This window comes from Tachysurus vachellii, chromosome 10 (genome assembly GCF_030014155.1).
Source record: "Tachysurus vachellii isolate PV-2020 chromosome 10, HZAU_Pvac_v1, whole genome shotgun sequence".
In the NCBI taxonomy this organism is placed as follows: domain Eukaryota; kingdom Metazoa; phylum Chordata; class Actinopteri; order Siluriformes; family Bagridae; genus Tachysurus; species Tachysurus vachellii.
In genome coordinates this window covers 7,048,761-7,069,569 of record NC_083469.1, presented here as the reverse complement: position 1 = coordinate 7,069,569, position 20,809 = coordinate 7,048,761, and the positions used below count along the sequence as shown (strand labels likewise).

General features: G+C 36.4%; 1 pseudogene; it reads left to right on the top strand.

Annotated features, from left to right (window-relative positions):
- Nucleotides 1-309: 309 nt before the first annotated feature.
- LOC132852478 (procathepsin L-like) lies at nucleotides 310-19,995 on the top strand (annotated as a pseudogene).
- The last annotated feature ends 814 nt before the right edge of the window (nucleotides 19,996-20,809 follow it).

The window sequence follows — 20,809 nt, the reverse complement described above, 5'->3', positions numbered from 1 at the left end:
TCCAGTCAGGTATTTATAATACACACACACACACACACACACACACACACACACACACACACACACACACACACACACATATATTTGTATATTATTGTATATTATCTTAATTATATTATAATTAATCAAGATTGATAGACTCTAATGTAGGCAGCTGGTTACACTTTTGTATTTCCTGTTTGCAACTATCTTAAACAAAGTGAAACCAGTGAACGAGTGGAACAGTTGTGAGAAATAGAGAAGAGGTGTGATATTTAGGAGAATGGAAAAAGCTAATCTTATTTAGTTCACATTGTCTTTTCATTACAGACACAGTCTGATTATATTGTCTCAGCAGAATGAAGGTTTTGCTGCTTGTCAGTGCTCTTGTGGCACTGGCCACTGCGGCCAGAATCTCTTTGGAGGACCTGGAGTTTCATGCCTGGAAACTGGAATTTGGTGAGAAATCTTCTTAAACTGTCAATGGAGCATTTCATAAAAGGATTTCTAGTAATATACACAGTGTACATCTTAGAAATGGTAATAATAATAAGGAAGATTATTCATTTTATGAGAAAAGGATAACCTAATTTCAAATACATTTAAAAGATTTTTTTTTTATTTTAATGCAAAAATGAACTCATAAGTGTTGAGATGACTTTTGCTTTTTTCTCATAGGTAAGAGCTATAAATCTGTGGAGGAGGAGGCTCGGCGTAAGATGTGCTTAATATTAATGAACATTTTTTATTGCAATCTTAAATCTGAATTAGTATCACTGTATGTATAGGTTAGTGTGTTTAACTTGATTGTACACTTTTAACTCTTATTTAATTTGTCAAACAGTGAACAGAAGCCAAGTCCTAAAGAAGATAGTATCTATAGAAACTGGATCAGTACCATGCGTATGATCTGTGAAGACCTGAACCCTGATACAAAGGTCAGAACAAAGTTCCTCTCAAACAGTTACACATATTTATATTTTATGAGTAGAAAGATTTTTATTGTTGTTCCTCTCTATAGCTTGTATACACTGGAATGAAATGTTGTTTCTCCATGACTATAGTGTAATATATAACAGTACACAAGACTACATAAAGTGCAAACTATTCAGTAGTGTAGCAGAAATAAGTGTGCATGTGTAAGTGTACAAGCAGCTTGATCAATCATTATTTTAGCAAATCATCCAACAACCTTTTTCAAATTTCATTTTACTACTGAACTCAAATTCAAAGAAAAGAAAATCCATTGATTAGTGTCATTGTACAGATTTCCACTGTAACACCAGATGTATGCCTGTGACAGTCTGCTCATGCACATGAGATGAAAATCTGTTGTTGCATTGCTATCAGGTCATTGTGGTGGTGATAGTGAAATATCCCTTTCTTTACTTTCTTCAGGCCAACAGAAGCAGCACCACCATTTGTGCTACACGAACACTTTCCACAGTACGTTCTGGAAGGTTAAGTACAGTACTTCTCTCTCTATCTGTCTTTCATGCTCACTTCTGTTTGGTGCAGCAGATTTTCTTTCTTGCTTTTCTGCTTTTTTTGTCAGATGAGGCAGAAGAAGTGGTGTATCAGATGAAGAGGGTGACAAGTGTGGGCCAGAGGGAGGAGAAAGCAGCTATATTATATGTTATATTAGAAAGTTAAATAGAAGGTAGATTAATTGTCAGAACAGTAGTCAGTAACATGATTAACAACAGACCAGAAAACAGTCTGATGTCTTTGTGTATCAATAATGGAATATTTTATCTTGTTTGCTACATGCAACTATATATATATATCTAAAGGACCTCACTGAATGCATTGTTCTAATGTATTTATTATTATTATTATTAATAGTAGTAGTAGTAGTAGTAGTATTATATACAATGTTTTTCTCATTACACTGTCTGGACAGACATTTCCTCATTATTTCTTATTTTTTTATTAATAAGATTGTTAAAAGGTCTGTCAGTTTTGGGCAAAATCTGGGCTTTTTTAATTCTCCATGAAGTCTTATTTCAATAAATATTCATTCACTGATTTTGCTGCAGAGTACAGGATATTATATTTAAGTATTTAAATGTCTTGAATTGACAACACATTGCCTCAGTGTGTACTTCAACTCCAGAGCTTAATCCAGAGTTACTGTCTGTGTAGAGTTTGTCATGTTCTATTTGGATTTCTGTACTTTATTCTATATACTTTATATAAATCTACTATATATGTATACAAATGTAAAATAGTTCCTACAAGGTGGAAGAACACAACTGTATAGAAGTTCTGTGTATGGAGTGTTTGTGTGTGATGCCCTGAAGTGGACTGATGACTGATACACCATGAATTTCAAGACCTGCTCACATTATTCCTGGGACAGGCTTCATGGCCTGGGAGGGGAGGTGAAGGGAAAATTAAACAAGTAATGAATATAAAATGATTCGTGTATTTAAAATATTTTAATAAACTATTCTGATTATCTGGCATCAAAAACCTCAGATTTTCAGTGTCAAGTTCTGTTTTTAAAAGCTAATTAGATTTAAGAACATGGAATCTATCCTTGTTACGTGGATCTGTCTATCCATGTTATATATGGATAAACCAAGCTAAAGGAAGCCATCCAGTAATGTTTACTGCCTCGTGTATTATGTGCAATGCTACTTGCTAAGTTCTGAGTGGAGATGGAGCACATTTGAAATTTGAATCTAATCTTGCGAATGGAGCCATTGTTTATATTCCTACTACCAAGCCATGTGTCCTTCTAACTATGCACACACACAAAACAGCTAATACACGGATGCATTCACAACCTGAGCAGCTTTTATATGTTTTGTGTGTATGTGAAAGTGGAATGCTGGTCATAATTCTTCCTGAATTTTTTTGACTGCAGAAAAGTCTGCAACATACTGCAACCATCTTCTTTTCTTGCTGATTATTCCATATGTCTTCTCTGCTGATGCCTCCATGGTTTATAAGCAGATTTTGTTCCTGCCTTTCCAGGTATCACAGGGAATTACACAACAGTGCCCATGCAGTTTAGAACTGCACACCTCCTCAGGCCAGGTCAAGTCTAAATTTACCAAAGTTCACAAAACATTTATTTCTAAGGTCTAAACATGCTGATAGTACAACATTTTGCTGCTTGAGCATCCTAACTCCTTATTGGTGGAACAGTATTTTGCTTCTAGCCATCATGTGTCTCTATCCTTTAGACAAACATCTAACGGCTTTAAACTTTAGGCAGTATCTAGTTTAGTATCTCACATTTTTGCACTGACCATGCAATAACTCTTATTTTGTACACATTCTATGTTTTATTTTATTGTATTATTAGTTATGCAGTTGTGTTTAAAATTGTCCTTTTGTTCCCAAATAATTACAGTATGAATACTTGCAATAATACATTTGTTTAATTTCAGCGATATAAAACAAAATGCCTCCTCAGTCAACCAGCAGTAAAACTATACAATATAAGAGCTATTGGTATATTAATGTTTTCCATACATCTTGGATTTATCTTTTTATTAAATAAATTATTCAGGAAATAATAAAGATGGCTTTGATAATCAACTGTCTTCCCAGGTGACTTCTCAATGGTGGTCTAAATAGAGATGAAAGCAGCAGCCTGAATGAAGAGAAAACAAACACACACATTCACACACTAATGCTTTGCATCATATAGCATAATCTCAAACCTATCACCTTATAAACAGTGTTTTGGAGTCATGATGGTCACACTATGACATTTGGATACCACTCACAGAGATGTTCTCTTCTTGATCACTTCCAATGCAAGAAATCTCTACTTGCACTACTTAGAAATGTTGTTCTGATATATGATCTTTTGTAAAATCTTGTCTGAGATATTCCGACTCAGTACATCCCATATGTACTTATTGAAAGAGACATGCATTGACTAAAAACATTAACAAATTTGTAACTGTGTGTTCATGTTAAAGCAGGTGCAAAGAACAGAATTAATCAGGTTGCTTAGTAAATACAGTAGTATAGATTAACAGCATTTTACCAGCTGAATAGTTGCACATGCTGATTTACATTGTAAACAATTTATGGTTAGGTTATGGTTTTAGTGTTTTTTTATTACCTTGCACTTTTGTTAAAAAAATACATTAATTAAAAAAATCAATCTCACAAAGTCAAAATAAAAATTGTATCAAGGTGCATCACTGCTGTTTGGTAAAACGACTACAATTATCAGTGCATTTTAGGAGCAGACATGTTAGTGTTTACATGAAATATGGCCTTGAATTGTCCATTTAAAATTAAGCACAGTATATGACCTTGAACTATCAGATTTAAGTGATAAACCTGGTAATCGATACAGAGTTTTGGTCCTTATAGTACATACAATATATATTACACAAAGTCTATTATTAGCACAGGGGGTGTTCTTGATGGGGATCATCTAATGTGACTTAACTGCATAATAAAACTTTCTGTATAATCTGACCTGCATTTCATTTTCCACTTTGAAAATCTGGGTTCATGTAACTTTTCCTGGGATCCGGATCATCAGCTGTTTGCCAGTTGGGATCCTGAGCAGTGCAACGGACATGGCTGACTGAGAGGTCCTGGAAAATGAGTGGTAAAATTCTGTGTTAGAGCACACATTAAGGTTTTATTTTTACATCTCATCTGACCTGCAATGCTCTGCCTAAACTTACCTGCACTTCAACTTCCACTTCATCGGTATCCAGGTTCATGTAACTTTTCCTGGGATCTGGAGCATCAGCTGATTGCCAGTTTGGATTCTGGACAGTGTACTGGCGGTGGCTAAATGAGTAGTCCTGGACAATAAGTGGTAAAATTCTGTGTTACAGCACACATTAAGGTTTTCGTTTACATTCCTATCAAACCTTATTGTAGCTACACATTCTAAAATTATTGCACTGACAATTCCTTTTGATTAGTACTTAAACTAAAAAAAAAGTTTCTCAGCTCTCACAGGATCAAAGCCACAATGAGTGTAGGAGGCAACTTCTTGTTGGGAGCAGCGCATGTTTGAATCCAAGGAGCCTGGCATATAGCACTGATACTCTGCAATAAAACAAAACAATGAAATCTGACAAACGGCTCGTTGTTGTGTAACATGTTACAAACATCTCACTAATCCGTTATTCTGGAACAACATTACAATACAATGCAGCTCCTATTGTCCATCTACTGGACTAAACGGCAAGGTGAAATATCAGGTTTTAAAATAACTGTATTACCCAATTTCCCCCTGGGGATTAATAAAGTATTCTGATTCTGATTATAAACACTCAATGTACACAGAAATAGATCATGTGCAATGTAAAGCCTGACTAATATACCAGTTGGCCAAATTAAGGGTCCATTAAATCAACAGAAATCATGTGCATAAAGCACCACAAATAACACTTTAAATATGTTATTAAACATAAGGTTAAAAACCATATATGAAGGCTTTCAAACAAAACCAAATACAATGCCAAGTGCTGTAATCACTTGCATTTTGATAACAAGCAGTATATGCAAGGCATTGTGGGACTTGCTGGTTATAGTGCCTGCTTGTGGAACTAAAGACATAAAGGAAAGCCATGTTCTGAAAATTTTATTTTAAATAACATGTTAAATGTTATATTATAAATAAATGTATAAATGTATTACTGTAATATTTTTACATTCTTTGTGCTTTATACTACACTCATTATTAGAGGCTAGACAGATCAGGCAAGCACAATTTGTGAACAATTTATAATAGAATTATATTGACTGATAATATAATATGTCATATTAATTTATATTTCCTAGAAATCTATATTTGGGAAAAAAGTTGGATAGATAAAGTGATACTCGTGGAGGTTAAACAAATATCTGTTACTTCTTAAGACACAACACTGAAATTGTGAAAAATTGCACCTGGCTACATCCAATATTGCATGCAAGCATACGTCATACTAATGCCCAATACTATTGTGTTTGCTACAGCAGCATGCAACTGGGCTGGTTATTAGTCTTGGGGTAATTAAACTATTAACTATTCGTTACCTGGTGCATCAGGTCTGCATTGTGAGTAATAAGGTATGAAGGCACCTAAATTCCCATCAGGCACTGCACAACGTAAGCCCTGTTGCATTCGACTGGATGGATGTGCCCACGGAAAATCCGTCTGGAAGTGACAGAACTCAGACCTTGAATCACCATGTGAGCCCTGTAGCATTTGACTGGATGGATGTGCCCACGAAAAATCCATCTGGAAGTGACAGAACTCAGGGCGTGAATCACCATGAGCTGTTACAAATGCCTGGGAGGTTTGGGGTGTTGTGTTGGACCCCTTCCCCTGCTGAGAGTACAGGTGATAAGGAGTTCCTTGATGCTCAACTAAATCTGTGCCTGAACAGATAGAGACAAATCATACATTAATGAAAAAAAAGTAATAAAAGTACAGATGAATGCCAAGGCAACAATGTTAGATAGCTAGCACTTTTTCTTTGTCTGTTTTCTTTACAAATTCCTTCATATTCTTACAGTACAAATTCTTTTGAAAGGACCTGGTCTATAACGGTTAGGAGAATGAGAAGGAAGGTGGAAAGGACCAAGATGTCTGAATATGCACACGGGGCCCAGAAATCATTCTTACATGCAGTTTTCTATAAATTCCAATCCTTCATATATTACTTACTTGATGCAAAACTGACCTTTCCAAAAAACGTTTTTTCGAGTACTAGAGCTAGCTCAGCTACTACAGTTATGGGGTAGTGGGTCGTGTTTTCACAGTATAGATCCAAAGAACCCTGCTTCAATCCTGAGCTCCCATTACTGTCTGTATGTACTTTCTGCTGCTTAATGTACTTAGATTTCATAACTCCTACATCCTCCCCCTTACATGCCACAAAATAGATGGGTTATGCTAATAAATAGCACATAGTTATGAATGTATGTGAATATGTGTATGTAATTACTAAAGATAAATGTATGTATAAATAAAAGAATAAATTATAGTTTGTTCTGCCCATATACTGACCAACCACAGCAGAGTTCTCAGGTGAATTCCACATCGGATAATAGGAACGTCTTGACTGGTTGGACACTTCTGGCCCAGCGGCAAGCTTGGCTTTGTTGGAAGGCGTCAGTCGCTTTAGCTTGACCAGAAGCTCTGGGTTAGCCCGTTTGAAGTTGGGGTTGGAAAAGTGATGCATGGTGCTGTCTCGCCTCTCTGAGATCTCAGAGCCTGGGCGCACTTTTCTGAAGCCGTACAGGTTTAGCTGACGAACAAAACTGATGAAATCTTTTGTTTCAAAGTATTTGTTCATCCGCTTGTTGGCTGTAGATAGCACTTCAGCTTCGAAGGCCTCCTGGCAGATCAGTATTCCTTCCCCACTGTCATCCCAGCAAATTGAGCAAATCCGAGGATCATTTACCAAATGCCACAACTTGCTGGGAAAGTTTCTGCGGTTGATCCGGACAGAGTGAAGTATTTCATTGACTTCCATGCCAGCTAAATGATTTGTAACCAAAATATAAGAGCTCAGAGTTATTAAACTATAGATGTTTATCCATCTAGACAATTGCTAACTAGATTGTGACAGTTGATCTGAAGTGCTAACTAGTTAGCAAGGCAGCTATCTAACACATTTATCCATTTTCATTAACAAATGATTTGATCAATAAATAAATAATGATTAAGACATCAAAAAAATTTAAATCAACAACAAGCTAGCAACAGCTGTGCAGAGTTGGCTGGCCTCATGAGTGTAAAATAAATAAAAAATTAATTTAAAAAAAGGTCTATACGAATAGCCTACATGACTTACACGATCGGATTATTACTGATAAATGACTAGATCATATACAAATACCTGGAATCTCAGCTCCTTCTGGAGAATCCTCGTTTTCATCCATGATCAGAAGCGTTTAAACTATTTACAAACACTTAAGCACGCTTGGACCTTGTGCCTTTAAATTCAAAACTAAGGTAGACGTGTGGTAATTCTAGAATGTTCTGTTAAAATACATGAATATACAATAAGCGCGGGCTTGGATCTATCCAATCAGAGTAAAACAAGTGACTGCGACTTCATTCAATTGCAAAATGAAATCCTGCTGTTTAATAAATTGTAGGTGAACGTAGAAAAGATGCTATTTGAGAATATTTTGTTTTGAAATTTCAAACACCCCACCAATAAAAAAATGCAATAAAACATTAAGGGAACACAACAGCAAGTCAATTAAAGTATATTGACTTATAGTTTGTTCTGATATATATCCATATATAGTTTGTTCTGATATATATCCATATATAGTTTGTTCTGATATACCCATATACTGACCGACCACAGCAGAGTTCTCAGGGGAATTCCGCATCGGAGAATGGGAATGTCTTGACTGGTCGGACACTTCTGGCCCAGCGACAAGCTTGGCCTTGTTGGAAGGCGTCAGTCGCTTTTAATTGACCAGAAGCTCTGGGTTAGCCCGTTTGAAGTTGGGGTTGGAAAAGTGATGTATGGTGCTGACTTGCCACTCTGAGATCTCAGAGTCTGGGTGCACTTTTCTAAAGCCATACAGGTTTAGCTGGCGAATAAAACTGATGAAGTCTTTCGTTTCGAAGTACTTGTTCATCCGCTTGTTGGCTGTAGATAGGACTTCAGCTTTGAAGGCCTCCTGACAGATCAGTATTCCTTCCCCACTGTCATCCCAGCAGATTGAGCAAATCTGAGGATCATTCACCAAATGCCACAACTTGCTGGGAAAGTTTCTGCGGTTGACGTCCATCCTAGCTAAATGATTTGTAATCAACAGATAAGAGCTCAGTGCTATTGAACTATACATGTTTATCCATCTAAACAATTGCTAAATGAATAAATAGAAAGAAAGAAAGAAGTCAAAAAATTCCCATTAACAGCTATCCAGAATTATCTCGCCTCCTGAATGTAAAATAATTTAAAAGGTCTATACGAATAGCCTATATGACTTACACGATCAGATTATTTCTGATATATGATTATATCCTACACAAATACCTGATATTATCTCGGCTCCTTCTGCAGATTCCTCGTTTCAACCTGTAATCAGAAGCGTTTAAACTATTTTGAAACACTTAAGCACGCGCGGACCTCGAGCGTTTAAATACAGTACAAACATAAACAAATGGAGGCGCCGTAATTCTAGAACGTTCGCGTCAAATTCGTGAATATTTAATAAGCGCGTGCTTGGATCTGTCCAATCAGAGTAAAACAAGCGACCAAAAAATGCAAATAAAACATTAAGGGACCACAACAGCAGGTCAATTAAAGTAAATCGATCCCCAAATTAAAGTTAAGCTCAATCTGTCAATTTAAACTTTTAAGTATTAAAGTTCGAGGGTTGTTTAAGTTAAATCCTGCATTAATGTGAGCGCGCTTCCTATTGGCTGCGCTATTGGTGACGCTACGACGTGCTGAGTTAAATAATCTGCAGTAGAGCAAAGGAGACCTGCTGTGTGTGAGAACATATGTTGTAGCTCCACAATAAAAGGTCAAATATATTAAGCTCAGGCCATCCTTAAAAATATTTTGGTTTGCAAAATAACAGTAAAAAAAAAGGGTCGGTAGGTAGGTCTATATATTTTTTTCAAGTTTCAATGTAAAAAAAAGTACAATTTTGGTGATGGTGATTACGTAGGTATGACTTTAAACAAATTAGCAGATCGTGACGTCACTGACTGGGTCTTCAACCCGTGCCTTCGGGCGCATCATTGCAAACCTTATTTTGATGCTGGGCACAGTTTTTCCAGAACTTCGTGCCCAGTTAAAGCAGTGTTGAACTGTTTTAATGATTTTTTTAGATGTATTAATTTGCCCGAACCCGTTAATATTATTTTATTGCTTTTGTATTAGTTGTTTGAAGAGTAAAAAAAAAGGCCGGTCTTAACGCAAATTTACAACCGGCAAGTCGGACTTGTAGCAAAAAAAAAAAAAAAATTGAGTCGGTCCTAAATTGACAGGGTCGGTCGGGTTACGGCAAACAAGAATATTTTTAAGGATGCAGTTTTAGACACAGTATGAAAAGGATTGCACAAACTATTATAATCGATTATATCAATATTTTTTCCGTATTAATGAACTAAATGATCTCTGCAAGGGGGCACGGTGGCTTAGTGGTTAGCACGTTTGCCTCACACCTCAAGGGTCGGGGTTCGATTCCCGCCTCCACCTTGTGTGTGTGGAGTTTGCATGTTGGTTGTAGGTTGATTGGCATCTCTGGAAAATTGGCCCTAGTGTGTGAATGAGAGTGTGTGTGTGTGTGTGTGTGTGCCCTGCGATTGATGCGATTTAGTCAATGCATGTCTCTTTCAATAAGTACATATGGGATGTACTGAGTCGGAATATCTCAGACCAGATTTTACAAAAGATCATATATCAGACCAACATTTCTAAGTAGTGCAAGTAGAGATTTCTTGCATTGGAAGTGATCAAGAAGAGAACATCTCTGTGAGTGGTATCCAAATGTCATAGTGTGACCATCATGACTCCAAAACACTGTTTATAAGGTGATAGGTTTGAGATTATGCAATATGATGCAAAGCATTAGTGTGTGAATGTGTGTTTGTTTTCTCCTCATTCAGGCTGCTGCTTTCATCTCTATTTAGACCACCATTGAGAAGTCACCTCGGAAGACAGTTGATTATCAAAGCCATCTTTATTATTTCCTGAATAATTTCTTTAATAAAAAGTTAAATTCAAGATGTATCGAAAACATTAATATACCAATAGCTCTTATATTGTATAGCTTTACTGCTGGTTGACTGAGGAGGCATTTTGTTTTATCGCTGAAATTAAACAAATCTATTATTGCAAGTATTCATACTGTAATTATTTGGGAACAAAAGGACCATTTTAAACACAACTGCATAACTAATAATACAATGGAATAAAACATAGAACGTGTACAAAATAACAGTTATTGCATGTTCAGTGCAAAAATGTGAGATACTAAACTAGATACTGCCTAAAGTTTAAAGCCGTTAGATGTTTGTCTAAAGGATAGAGACACATGATGGCTAGAAGCAAAATACTGTTCCACCAATAACATGCTGTTGTACTATCAGCATGTTTATACCTTTAGAAATAAATGTTTTGTGAACTTTGGTAAATTTAGACTTGACCTGGCCTGAGGAGGTGTGCAGTTATAAACTGCATGGGCACTGTTGTGTAATTCCCTGTGATACCTGGAAAGGCAGGAACAAAATCTGCTTATAAACCATGGAGGCATCAGCAGAGAAGACATATGGAAAAATCAGCAAGAAAAGAAGGTGGTTGCAGTGTGTTGCAGACTTTTCTGCAGTCAAAAAAATTCAGGAAGAATTATGACCAGCATTCCACTTTCACATACACACAAAACAAATATAGTAGCTGCTCAGGTTGTGAATGCATCCGTGTATTAGCTGTTTTGTGTGTGTGCATAGTTAGGACACATGGCCTGGTAGTAGGAATATAAACAATGGCTCCATTCGCAAGATTAGATTCAAATTTCAAATGTGCTCCATCTTCACTCAGAACTTAGCAAGTAGCATTGCACATAATACATGAGACAGTAAACATTACTGGACGGCTTCCTTTGGCTTGGTTTATTCATATACAATATAACATGGATAGACAGATCATGTAACAAGGATAGATTCCATGTTCTTAAATCTAATTAGCTTTTAAAAACAGAACTTGACACTGAATATCTGAGTTTTTTGATGACAGATATTCAGAATAGTTTATTAAAATATTTTATATACACAAATGCCAATCAACCTACAACCAACATGCAAACTCCACACACACAAGGTGGAGGCGGGAATCGAACCCCGACCCTTGAGGTGTGAGGCAAACGTGCTAACCACTAAGCCACCGTGCCCCCCATGCAGCAAAATCAGTGAATGAATATTTGTTGTGAATTAGACTTGTTTTTATTTTTTTGCTTTATACTATATTTCCCACAATCCTCTGCAGACTGCATCACCATTTTCTAGTGCACTTCATTACCCATAATCCTCAGCTGAGGCCTATAAATAGACCTCATTTCCTTCCATTGTTCTTTTATATTGGGGAGGTGTGGGCCTGAAGATGGGCACTCAACCATGTGTTTGAATCCTTTCCATAAGATGAGTTATGTAAGTTTTGTATTGTATTGTTTCATTGAATTTGATGAGTTGTATATTTGTCATTAGTAGGGTTATAGATATTATATTTGATGTTGTATGATTTCCATCTTTATTATTGTTTGTGAGCCTGATTTCTTTGTTATATTGTTTGTAGTGACCAGAAAACCATCTTTAGCATCCTTATCATCTTTAACATTTCCTGCTCATCCTGTGTCTCTTATGCATTCCATTTATCCTGTGGAACCTGTGTACTGTGTATCAAGCCTTCTTGTCAATAAGAATAAATGAGAGCAAAGGGATTAAGTTGTTCTGTGTTTTAACAAGACACAACACCAAGTACTACATGTCCACTGAACCTTGGATACTTTTAACATCTGTTATCCAACAATATTTATTGAAATATGACTTCATGGAGAATTAAAAAAGCCCAGATTTTGCCCAAAACTGACAGACCTTTTAACAACCTTATTAATAAAATAAGAAATAATGAGGAAATGTCTGAATTATGTCCATGTCCAGACAGTGTAATGAGAAACATTGTATATAATACTGCTATTAATAATAATAATATTATTATTATTAATATTATTATTATTATTATTATTATTATTAATACATTAGAACAATGCATTCAGTGAGGTCCTTTATTTATATATATATATATATATATATATATATATATATATATATATATATATATATATATATATATATATATATATATATATATAATGTTAGTTAGTTATAATTAGTTGCATGTAGCAAACAAGATAAAATATTCCATTATTGATGCACAAAGACATCAGACTGTTTTCTGGTCTGTTGTTAATCATGTTACTGACTACTGTTCTGACAATAAATCCACCTTCTGTTCAACTTTCTAATATAACATATAATATAGCTGCTTTCTCCTCCCTCTGGCCCACACTTGTCACCCTCTTCATCTGATACACCACTTCTTCTGCCTCATCTGACAAACCCTGCAAGAAAGAAAATCTGCTGAGCCAAACAGCAGTGAGCATGAAAGACAGATAGAGAGAGAAGTACTGTACTTAACCTTCCAGAACGTACTGTGGAAAGTGTTCGTGTAGCACAAATGGTGGTGCTGCTTCTGTTGGCCTGAAGAAAGTAAAGAAAGGGATATTTCACTATCACCACCACAATGACCTGATAGCAATGCACCAACAGATTTTCATCTCATGTGCATGAGCAGACTGTCACAGGCAAACATCTGGTGTTACAGTGGAAATCTGTACAATGAAACTAATCAATGGATTTTTTTTTTTTCTTTGAATTTGAGTTCAGTAGTAAAATGAAATTTGAAAAAGGTTGTTGGATGATTTGCTAAAATAATTATTGATCAAGCTGCTTGTACACTTACACATGCACACTTATTTCTGCTACACTACTGAATAGTTTGCACTTTATGTAGTCTTGTGTACTGTTACAGTATATATTACACTATAGTCATGGAGAAACATTTCATTCCAGTGTATACAAGCTATAGATAGGAACAACAATAAAAATCTTTCTACTCATAAAATATAAATATGTGTAACTGTTTGAGAGGAACTTTGTTCTGACCTTTGTATCAGGGTTCAGGTCTTCACAGATCATACGCATGGTACTGATCCAGTTTCTATAGATACTATCTTCTTTAGAACTTGGCTTCTGTTCACTGTCTGACAAATTAAATAAGAGTTAAAAGTGTACAATCAAGTTAAACACATTAACTTATACATACAGTGATACTGATTCAGATTGCAATAAAAACAATTTTTCATTAATATTAAGCACAGGCTTCATGCGCCATTTCAGCACAAACCCCAACACAAACACCTGATGTCTCTGAGGATGTCAAGCCAAGTCAAGTCAAGAAGCTTTTATTGTCATTTGTAACATATATAGCTGTTGCAGTACATAGTGAAATGAGACAACGTTTCTCCAGGATCAAGGTGCTACATAAAGCAAAGACAGGGCTAGGACTTAGTAAGTAGTCCTAGCCACATAAAGTGCAACTGTGCAACCTGGTGCAAACAGTGCAAGACAAGACAGTGCAGGACAATACAAACAAGACAGACAAGACAGTGCAGGACAAAAGACAGTGCAGACAAAAGGTTACAAGACAATACACAAAATACAAAAAAGACAGTACACAAAAGACAGTAAACAAAATACAGCACCGACCGACCAGTGCCAATACTATATGTAAATACTGTAAGTTCAGACAATATTGTGTGCAGTAATACTAGAATGAACACAGTTTCTTAGCAGCAGGTCCCTGATATAGTGTATAAGATTGTGCAAAAACAGCAACAACTGAAATATTGTACAGTATAAGCAAAGTGACTGAAATGTTAGACAGTGTGTGCAAAGAGCAAAAAAGTAAAAAGTGTGCAAAACAGGATGTAAACAGTTTGTAAACAGTAAGCATGTAAACAGTTTGATGAATGTAAGCAGCATGTAAACAAGTTTATAGAAGTATGTGGTGTAGGTCTGTGCAGTCCACACAGATGTTGTGCGTGTGTATGGTGTGCTCAGTACAGTTCAGTTCAGTTATTAAGGAGTCTGATGGCTTTTGGGAAGAAACTGTCCTGCTGGGCTTTGAGTTGACTTTGAGCTTCCTGGATCCTGCCCTCCAAGGTGAGATGGGCACATAGCTGGGCACAGTGAACACCCAGCACAGCCATGTTCAGGCTTCCTGCCCACACCCAGCTATAGATAAAGAAACTGTGTGTATTCTTGCTAAACTGGATTCAATTTGTACAATTTTTGTGCATTTTTGTATTCAGAGCTACCTGCTGGTGGTCACAAGCTTCTGCTGAGTGATGACTCTGGTTGCTTTTTTTCAAAAAGACAGCTGAACCTGGAAAGGAACTCTGTCTCTTCACTGAAAACCTTCAAAAATATGTGTATTTAATTATTTTAGCACTATTAAATGTCATACAGCAGCAAATCTTAATAGAGTAAAAATTAATTAAATGTAAGTGAAATTTATGACAAGAGTAAACAAATCTGCTAGATTACTGTAAAAAGTAAAACAAAGAAACAAACAAATACAATTTGAAATAACCACTTTACAGAGTGGCAATCCAACTTTTTAAGCATTCTGTGAAATCTGTTTATACTTGAAATAATATTTGTATTGTATCGTATTGTCTTTATTGTCCACCAAGGTGGAAATTTTCATAGGGTCAAACTGACCAAAGAGAGGGTGAGAAGTAGGGATGAGCGAGTACAGCATTATCTGTATCTGTATCTGTTAACCATATGAATTATCTGTATCTGTATCTGTACTCGGAGTAGGCGGGGCTTGTCTTGAAATGGGCGGGGCTTTAACCGGTATGTTATTTTAAGCATGCAATTGATATGGGTTGATCAGAAATTGTTATATTTATTGCTGATTAGAAAAATATTTACAGGACAGCATCAGGATTGAGCTTCAGATCAATGGTTTTGATCACGATAGCAAACAAACTATATTACAGAACAAGTTTTGCAACAATGAAAACAAAACAATGCAGTGCAATTATGAAGTAAAATGTAATGAACAACATAACTTTCTTTTTTAACTTTTACTTTTTTTATGATCAGTGTGTGTGTGTGTGAGTGTGTGTAGCTTAATAATTAATTTATAATATTTATAACACTAGCTTACTACCTTTATGTTTTTATGAAATACCGCAAAAACTTGTCAGACACTCAGTGTCTGGTTACTGGTTAGAGACAGCTGAAGGTTTAAAAAAGAAAAAGAATCTCCGACAGGCAGAGACGCAATGCGAGTCACATTCTACCAAGCAAGCACCACGTCTGAACGAACCCACGTTTACCAGAACTCTACTGGTTAGTAAGTACGTATTATTAACGTTACAACCCGAAGTAAAAAGCTGAAGAAACCCTAAACGTTGACAGAAAAGACCCGCGAACCCGAGTGACTGAGGGAGAGACAGAGAGCTGTTCTGTGTGTGACTGTGAGTGCGCAGAGCGAGACACAGCAACACAATACATCTGTATGTGTGTAGGGGAGGGGCGCTGTGACTAGCCTATCACAGAACGCTGACACAATCAGATGATTGTCGTTGATGTTTTCCAATGATGATCCGTACCGGATACTCGTTTCAGCCGAGTATCCGGCTCATCTCTAGTGAGAAGCATCTGCTAGAATGTGTCACGGGCAACAAACCACACACACCGCCCGAGCATCAGCATAGAAACGCCTGTAAGGAGGAGGCATATGGCTGAGGATCCATTTGCAGCGATTTATTGACAGAATACACAGGCGAAGTCAGACAGGCAATAATCAGGACGGGCAAAACACGGATGTCAGAGAATAGGCGAAAATCGGAAACGAGAAACAGGGAAAGGGTCAGGGCAGGCAGCAAACAATCAGAAAGGTCAGAATCAATAAACAGAGTTGAAACGGGAAAATCAGAACACAGGAAACCGCTCAGAATGACTGTACTACACAAGTCGCAACCTCGCACTGGTATGAAGTTCAAGTTCAGTTTAAATAGAGAGCGGAGATGAGGAACAGGTGACGGTGTAATCAGTGTAGGAGATGGCTGATGGGGAGTGTAGTCCGGAAGCGCGCCAATACTCCGGGGACGCGTCTCTGATGCTCTGATGTGTGTGTGCTGTGCCACGGTGTGCCCGTGACAGAATGCTTCTTGCCTTCTTCTTTGTTCTTTCTGCATACAGTTGTGTCAAGGGATTCTGTGTCCTGCCAACAATTTTGCTTGCCATTGACACAACTCACTCACTCACTCATCTTCTACCGCTCATCCGAACTACCTCGGGTCACGGGGAGCCTGTGCCTATCTCAGGCGTCATTGGGCATCAAGGCAGGATACACCCTGGACGGAGTGCCAACCCATCGCAGAGCACACACACTCATTCACTCACTACGGACAATTTTCCAGAGATGCCAATCAACCTACCATGCATGTCTTTGGACCGGGGGAGGAAACCGGGGTACCCAGAGGAAACCCCCGAGGCACGGGGAGAACATGCAAACTCCACACACACAAGGTAGAGGCGGGAATCGAACCCCGACCCTGGAGGGAAATAGTTTGAGTAAACGCAAACTGGAGAATTAAAAATTTCATACAGTGGAATTAAGAAATCAGTTCTTTACACAAAAACAGAAATGTGGACCTTTTATTAGTTACAGAATGAAGGATTTGCTTATTGTCATCACTCTTATGGTCCTGGCCAGTGCAGCTAGTGTCTCTCTTGAAGACCTGGAGTTTCATGCCTGGAAATTAAAGTTTGGTAAGAGAGATCTTATGTTACTTTTAAATATGGATTGCAAACCCCCCAAAAAATCCATTCTATAAGAAGGAAACAAGTCATGCAGTAATTAGCTTTTTTGGGTTATGTTATTTTATGTCTTTTTGTCCAATCTTTTTTTTTTATTTTTTATTATTAAATTAGGTACGATCTATAATACTGTACAGGAGGAGTCTCATTGACATCAAATATATTTGAGAAACTTGAAATTATATTTATCTTGTGGCTACAACTGACTCAAAAGATTTTGAAGGCAATGAGCTAGTCTTTGGTGCGCCACTATGGGCAATAAACTAAGCTAATAAAGAGCTAATTTAATGATATTTAAATATTTTCCAGCAAGAAAATACATTGACTCCATTTAGTTTTCCAAAATAATGAAGCAGTAGGTTTTTACATGATTGGGTGTGACAAAATATACAATCCAAACTTTTACAACTTTCATTTGCAAATTTATACATTATTTTAATCTGATTCCACTTCAATTTAATATTCTTGGCTATATATAAAAATGTTTATTTTTATTCTTACATTTATGAAAAAATGCACCAGAAAGACAACCTTTTCACTTCTGCTCTTTGGAAACAATCAGAAAACAAGTATTAAACGTCTTTAATAATACATCTCAAACAGAGTAACCAGGAGTACGGGGAGACTGTTTAAGGGCTGCCTGAGATCCTTCAACAGGAATAAAGAAACACAGTGCAGCTACATATCACCAACCGACAGGAGGAGCTGTTCAGCAAGATATTGTGGACTGGAGGAAAAAGGGCTATGTGACTGAGTTTAAAGACCAGATGGAGTGTGGCTCTTGCTGGGCCTTCAGTGCAGTAAGGCGCAACAGGAAAACATGATTGTACTGCAAAAATATTTAATTAATTACATCTCAGGTTCTAAAACACTTGCCCTTCCACTACCATTAAGAGTAAATGATTCCATAATGCTATTCAATCCTACCTTCATCTCTTTTTGATTTTAAGTTAATCTGCTTTTACAAGACTGTAATTTGTTCTCTCTTCTCCTTCCATCAGTCCTCTCACAGACGAAGGGGCTGTAGGTGTCAGGCCCAGTGGAACTGGGTGGCTGCATGGATGGTGCCTTTCTGGCAAGACTATCACTAATATAGGTCTTCTGTACTTTCTTAGACAGGGTCACTGGTAGGCCAGACATTTAGGAAGACAGGGAAGCTGGTTTCTCTGAGTGAGCAACAATTGGTGGACTGCTCATTTATGAACTATGGTTGCAATGGTGGCTGGATAAATAAAGCATTTGACTACATTATTTCCAACAATGGAATTGACACAGAGGAGTCCTACCCTTATGAGGCCATAGTGAGTAAAGTAAAATACACATTATTTTGATAGATAGGCAAAACTAGTTTTGACAGACATAAATCATTTTTGTAGAAAAACTATGATTAGCATTTCCAATGTAAAGTAACAGAAAGTATGATGGTTCTCTTTTTTGTAGAAGGGATACTGCAGGCTTAATCCAGCCACTGTGGGAGCTACTTCCACTGGCTATGTATATGTGAAGAGTGGAGATGAGTTTGCTTTACAGGATGCTGTGGCCTTTGTTGGACCCATTTCTGTTGCCATAGACGCAAGTTTGACTACCTTCCAGTTTTATCATTCCGGTGAGTCTTGCATGAAGATCACAAATCAATCCCACATTACTAGTCCGTACTTTACTACTTACTAAAAAGGTAATAATTTAATGCATAATGTTGGTAATTGATCATTACTTGGTTGATTAAAGGCATCTATGATGAGCCAATGTGCAGCAGCATTAAGCTGAATCATGCTGTCTTGGTGGTTGGTTATGGTACAGATGATTCGATGTGGCAAAAACATGACTACTGGCTGGTCAAGAACAGGTAACTTTATTAGCTTTAAGTGATGAAAATATTATATAAGATTATAAGGTTATAAGATAAAAGTAATCACCCACATTACTTCCTTACTGGCCATTTTTTTTTTACAGCTGGGGTCTTGGCTGGGGTGAAAATGGTTATATCAGGATGTCAAGGAACAAGTTTAACCAGTGTGGCATTGCTACAGATGCCATGTATCCTCTGGTTTAAAGGTATACATAATAAATATCTGTGATGTGGTGACTATCATTTCCTCATCAATACACAATTGTTGGTCTGTACCCTGCTGTTCCCTTTTGAGTCTGGTTCCTCTGGAGGTTTCTTCTTCATCCATCTAAGGGAGTTTTTCCTTGCCACAGTTGCCTCAGTCACCTCAGGCTTGCTCATTGAGAATCAATACAAACACATTTATATATAAGTTGTTATTAATTTTTGTATTATATTAATCTTCATATAATATTACATTTATTGTATTATGTTTCTTATGTTCTTTAAAGCTGCTTTGAGACAATGTCCATTGTTAAAAGCACTGTACAAATAAAATCGAATTGAAAATAAAGCGATTTATTTAATGAATTAAAACTGAAAACCAACAATGAATTCTAAGAAAATGTTTGAAACACATTATATAATCTAGCTTCAGTATTCATATTTACTATCTTAACAGTAACTGCAAAAACATGACGAAATTTATGCTTTTCTGCAGGTGGGTGAAATACAACTCCATGGGCAATCAATCTGTAGCAACACTATGACTACATGAAAACGTCTATGGGAACCTTCTTTCTCTCCTGAGCTTGCATTTATAATTTCCTTTTCCTTTCTGATTCATGTCTAAATGATCTCTAGATTTCTTGAACATCTACGACTATGTGACTATTAAATTTTAATTATATATATATATATATATATATATATATATATATATATATATATATATATATATATATATATATATATATATATATATATATATATATATATATAAAAATAATAAATAGCATTCATGCTGAGTGGATTTATTAAATGGTAATGTCACATGATGCCAGAAAATTTCTTTTACCTGTAAAACCTTTGCTTTTACCTCAGTCAAGAAATCAAATGTAATTCATTAAATGTAGTTTAAGCATTATTGTTATGTCCCAATGGCATCTCCATGGTTGGTCCTGATCCATGACTTTATGTCTGTTTAAAAGTTATTACTTACAGGTGTTGGTCATATAATTAGAATATCATCAAAAAGTTGATTTATTTCACTAATTCCATTCAAAAAGTGAAGCTTGTATATTATATTCATTCATTACACACAGACTGATATATTTCTAATGTTTATTTCTTTTAATTTTGATGATTATAACTGACAACTAAGGAAAATCCCAAATTCAGTATCTCAGAAAATTAGAATATTACTTAAGACCAACACAAAGAAAGGATTTTTAGAAATCTGGGCCAACTGAAAAGTATGAACATGAAAAGTATGAGGCATATTGCATCAAACTCTTCACAATACCCCATAGATTTGGTGCACTGTGTTTTCTGAGGTCCAAGGTCAATGCAGCCGTATACCAGGA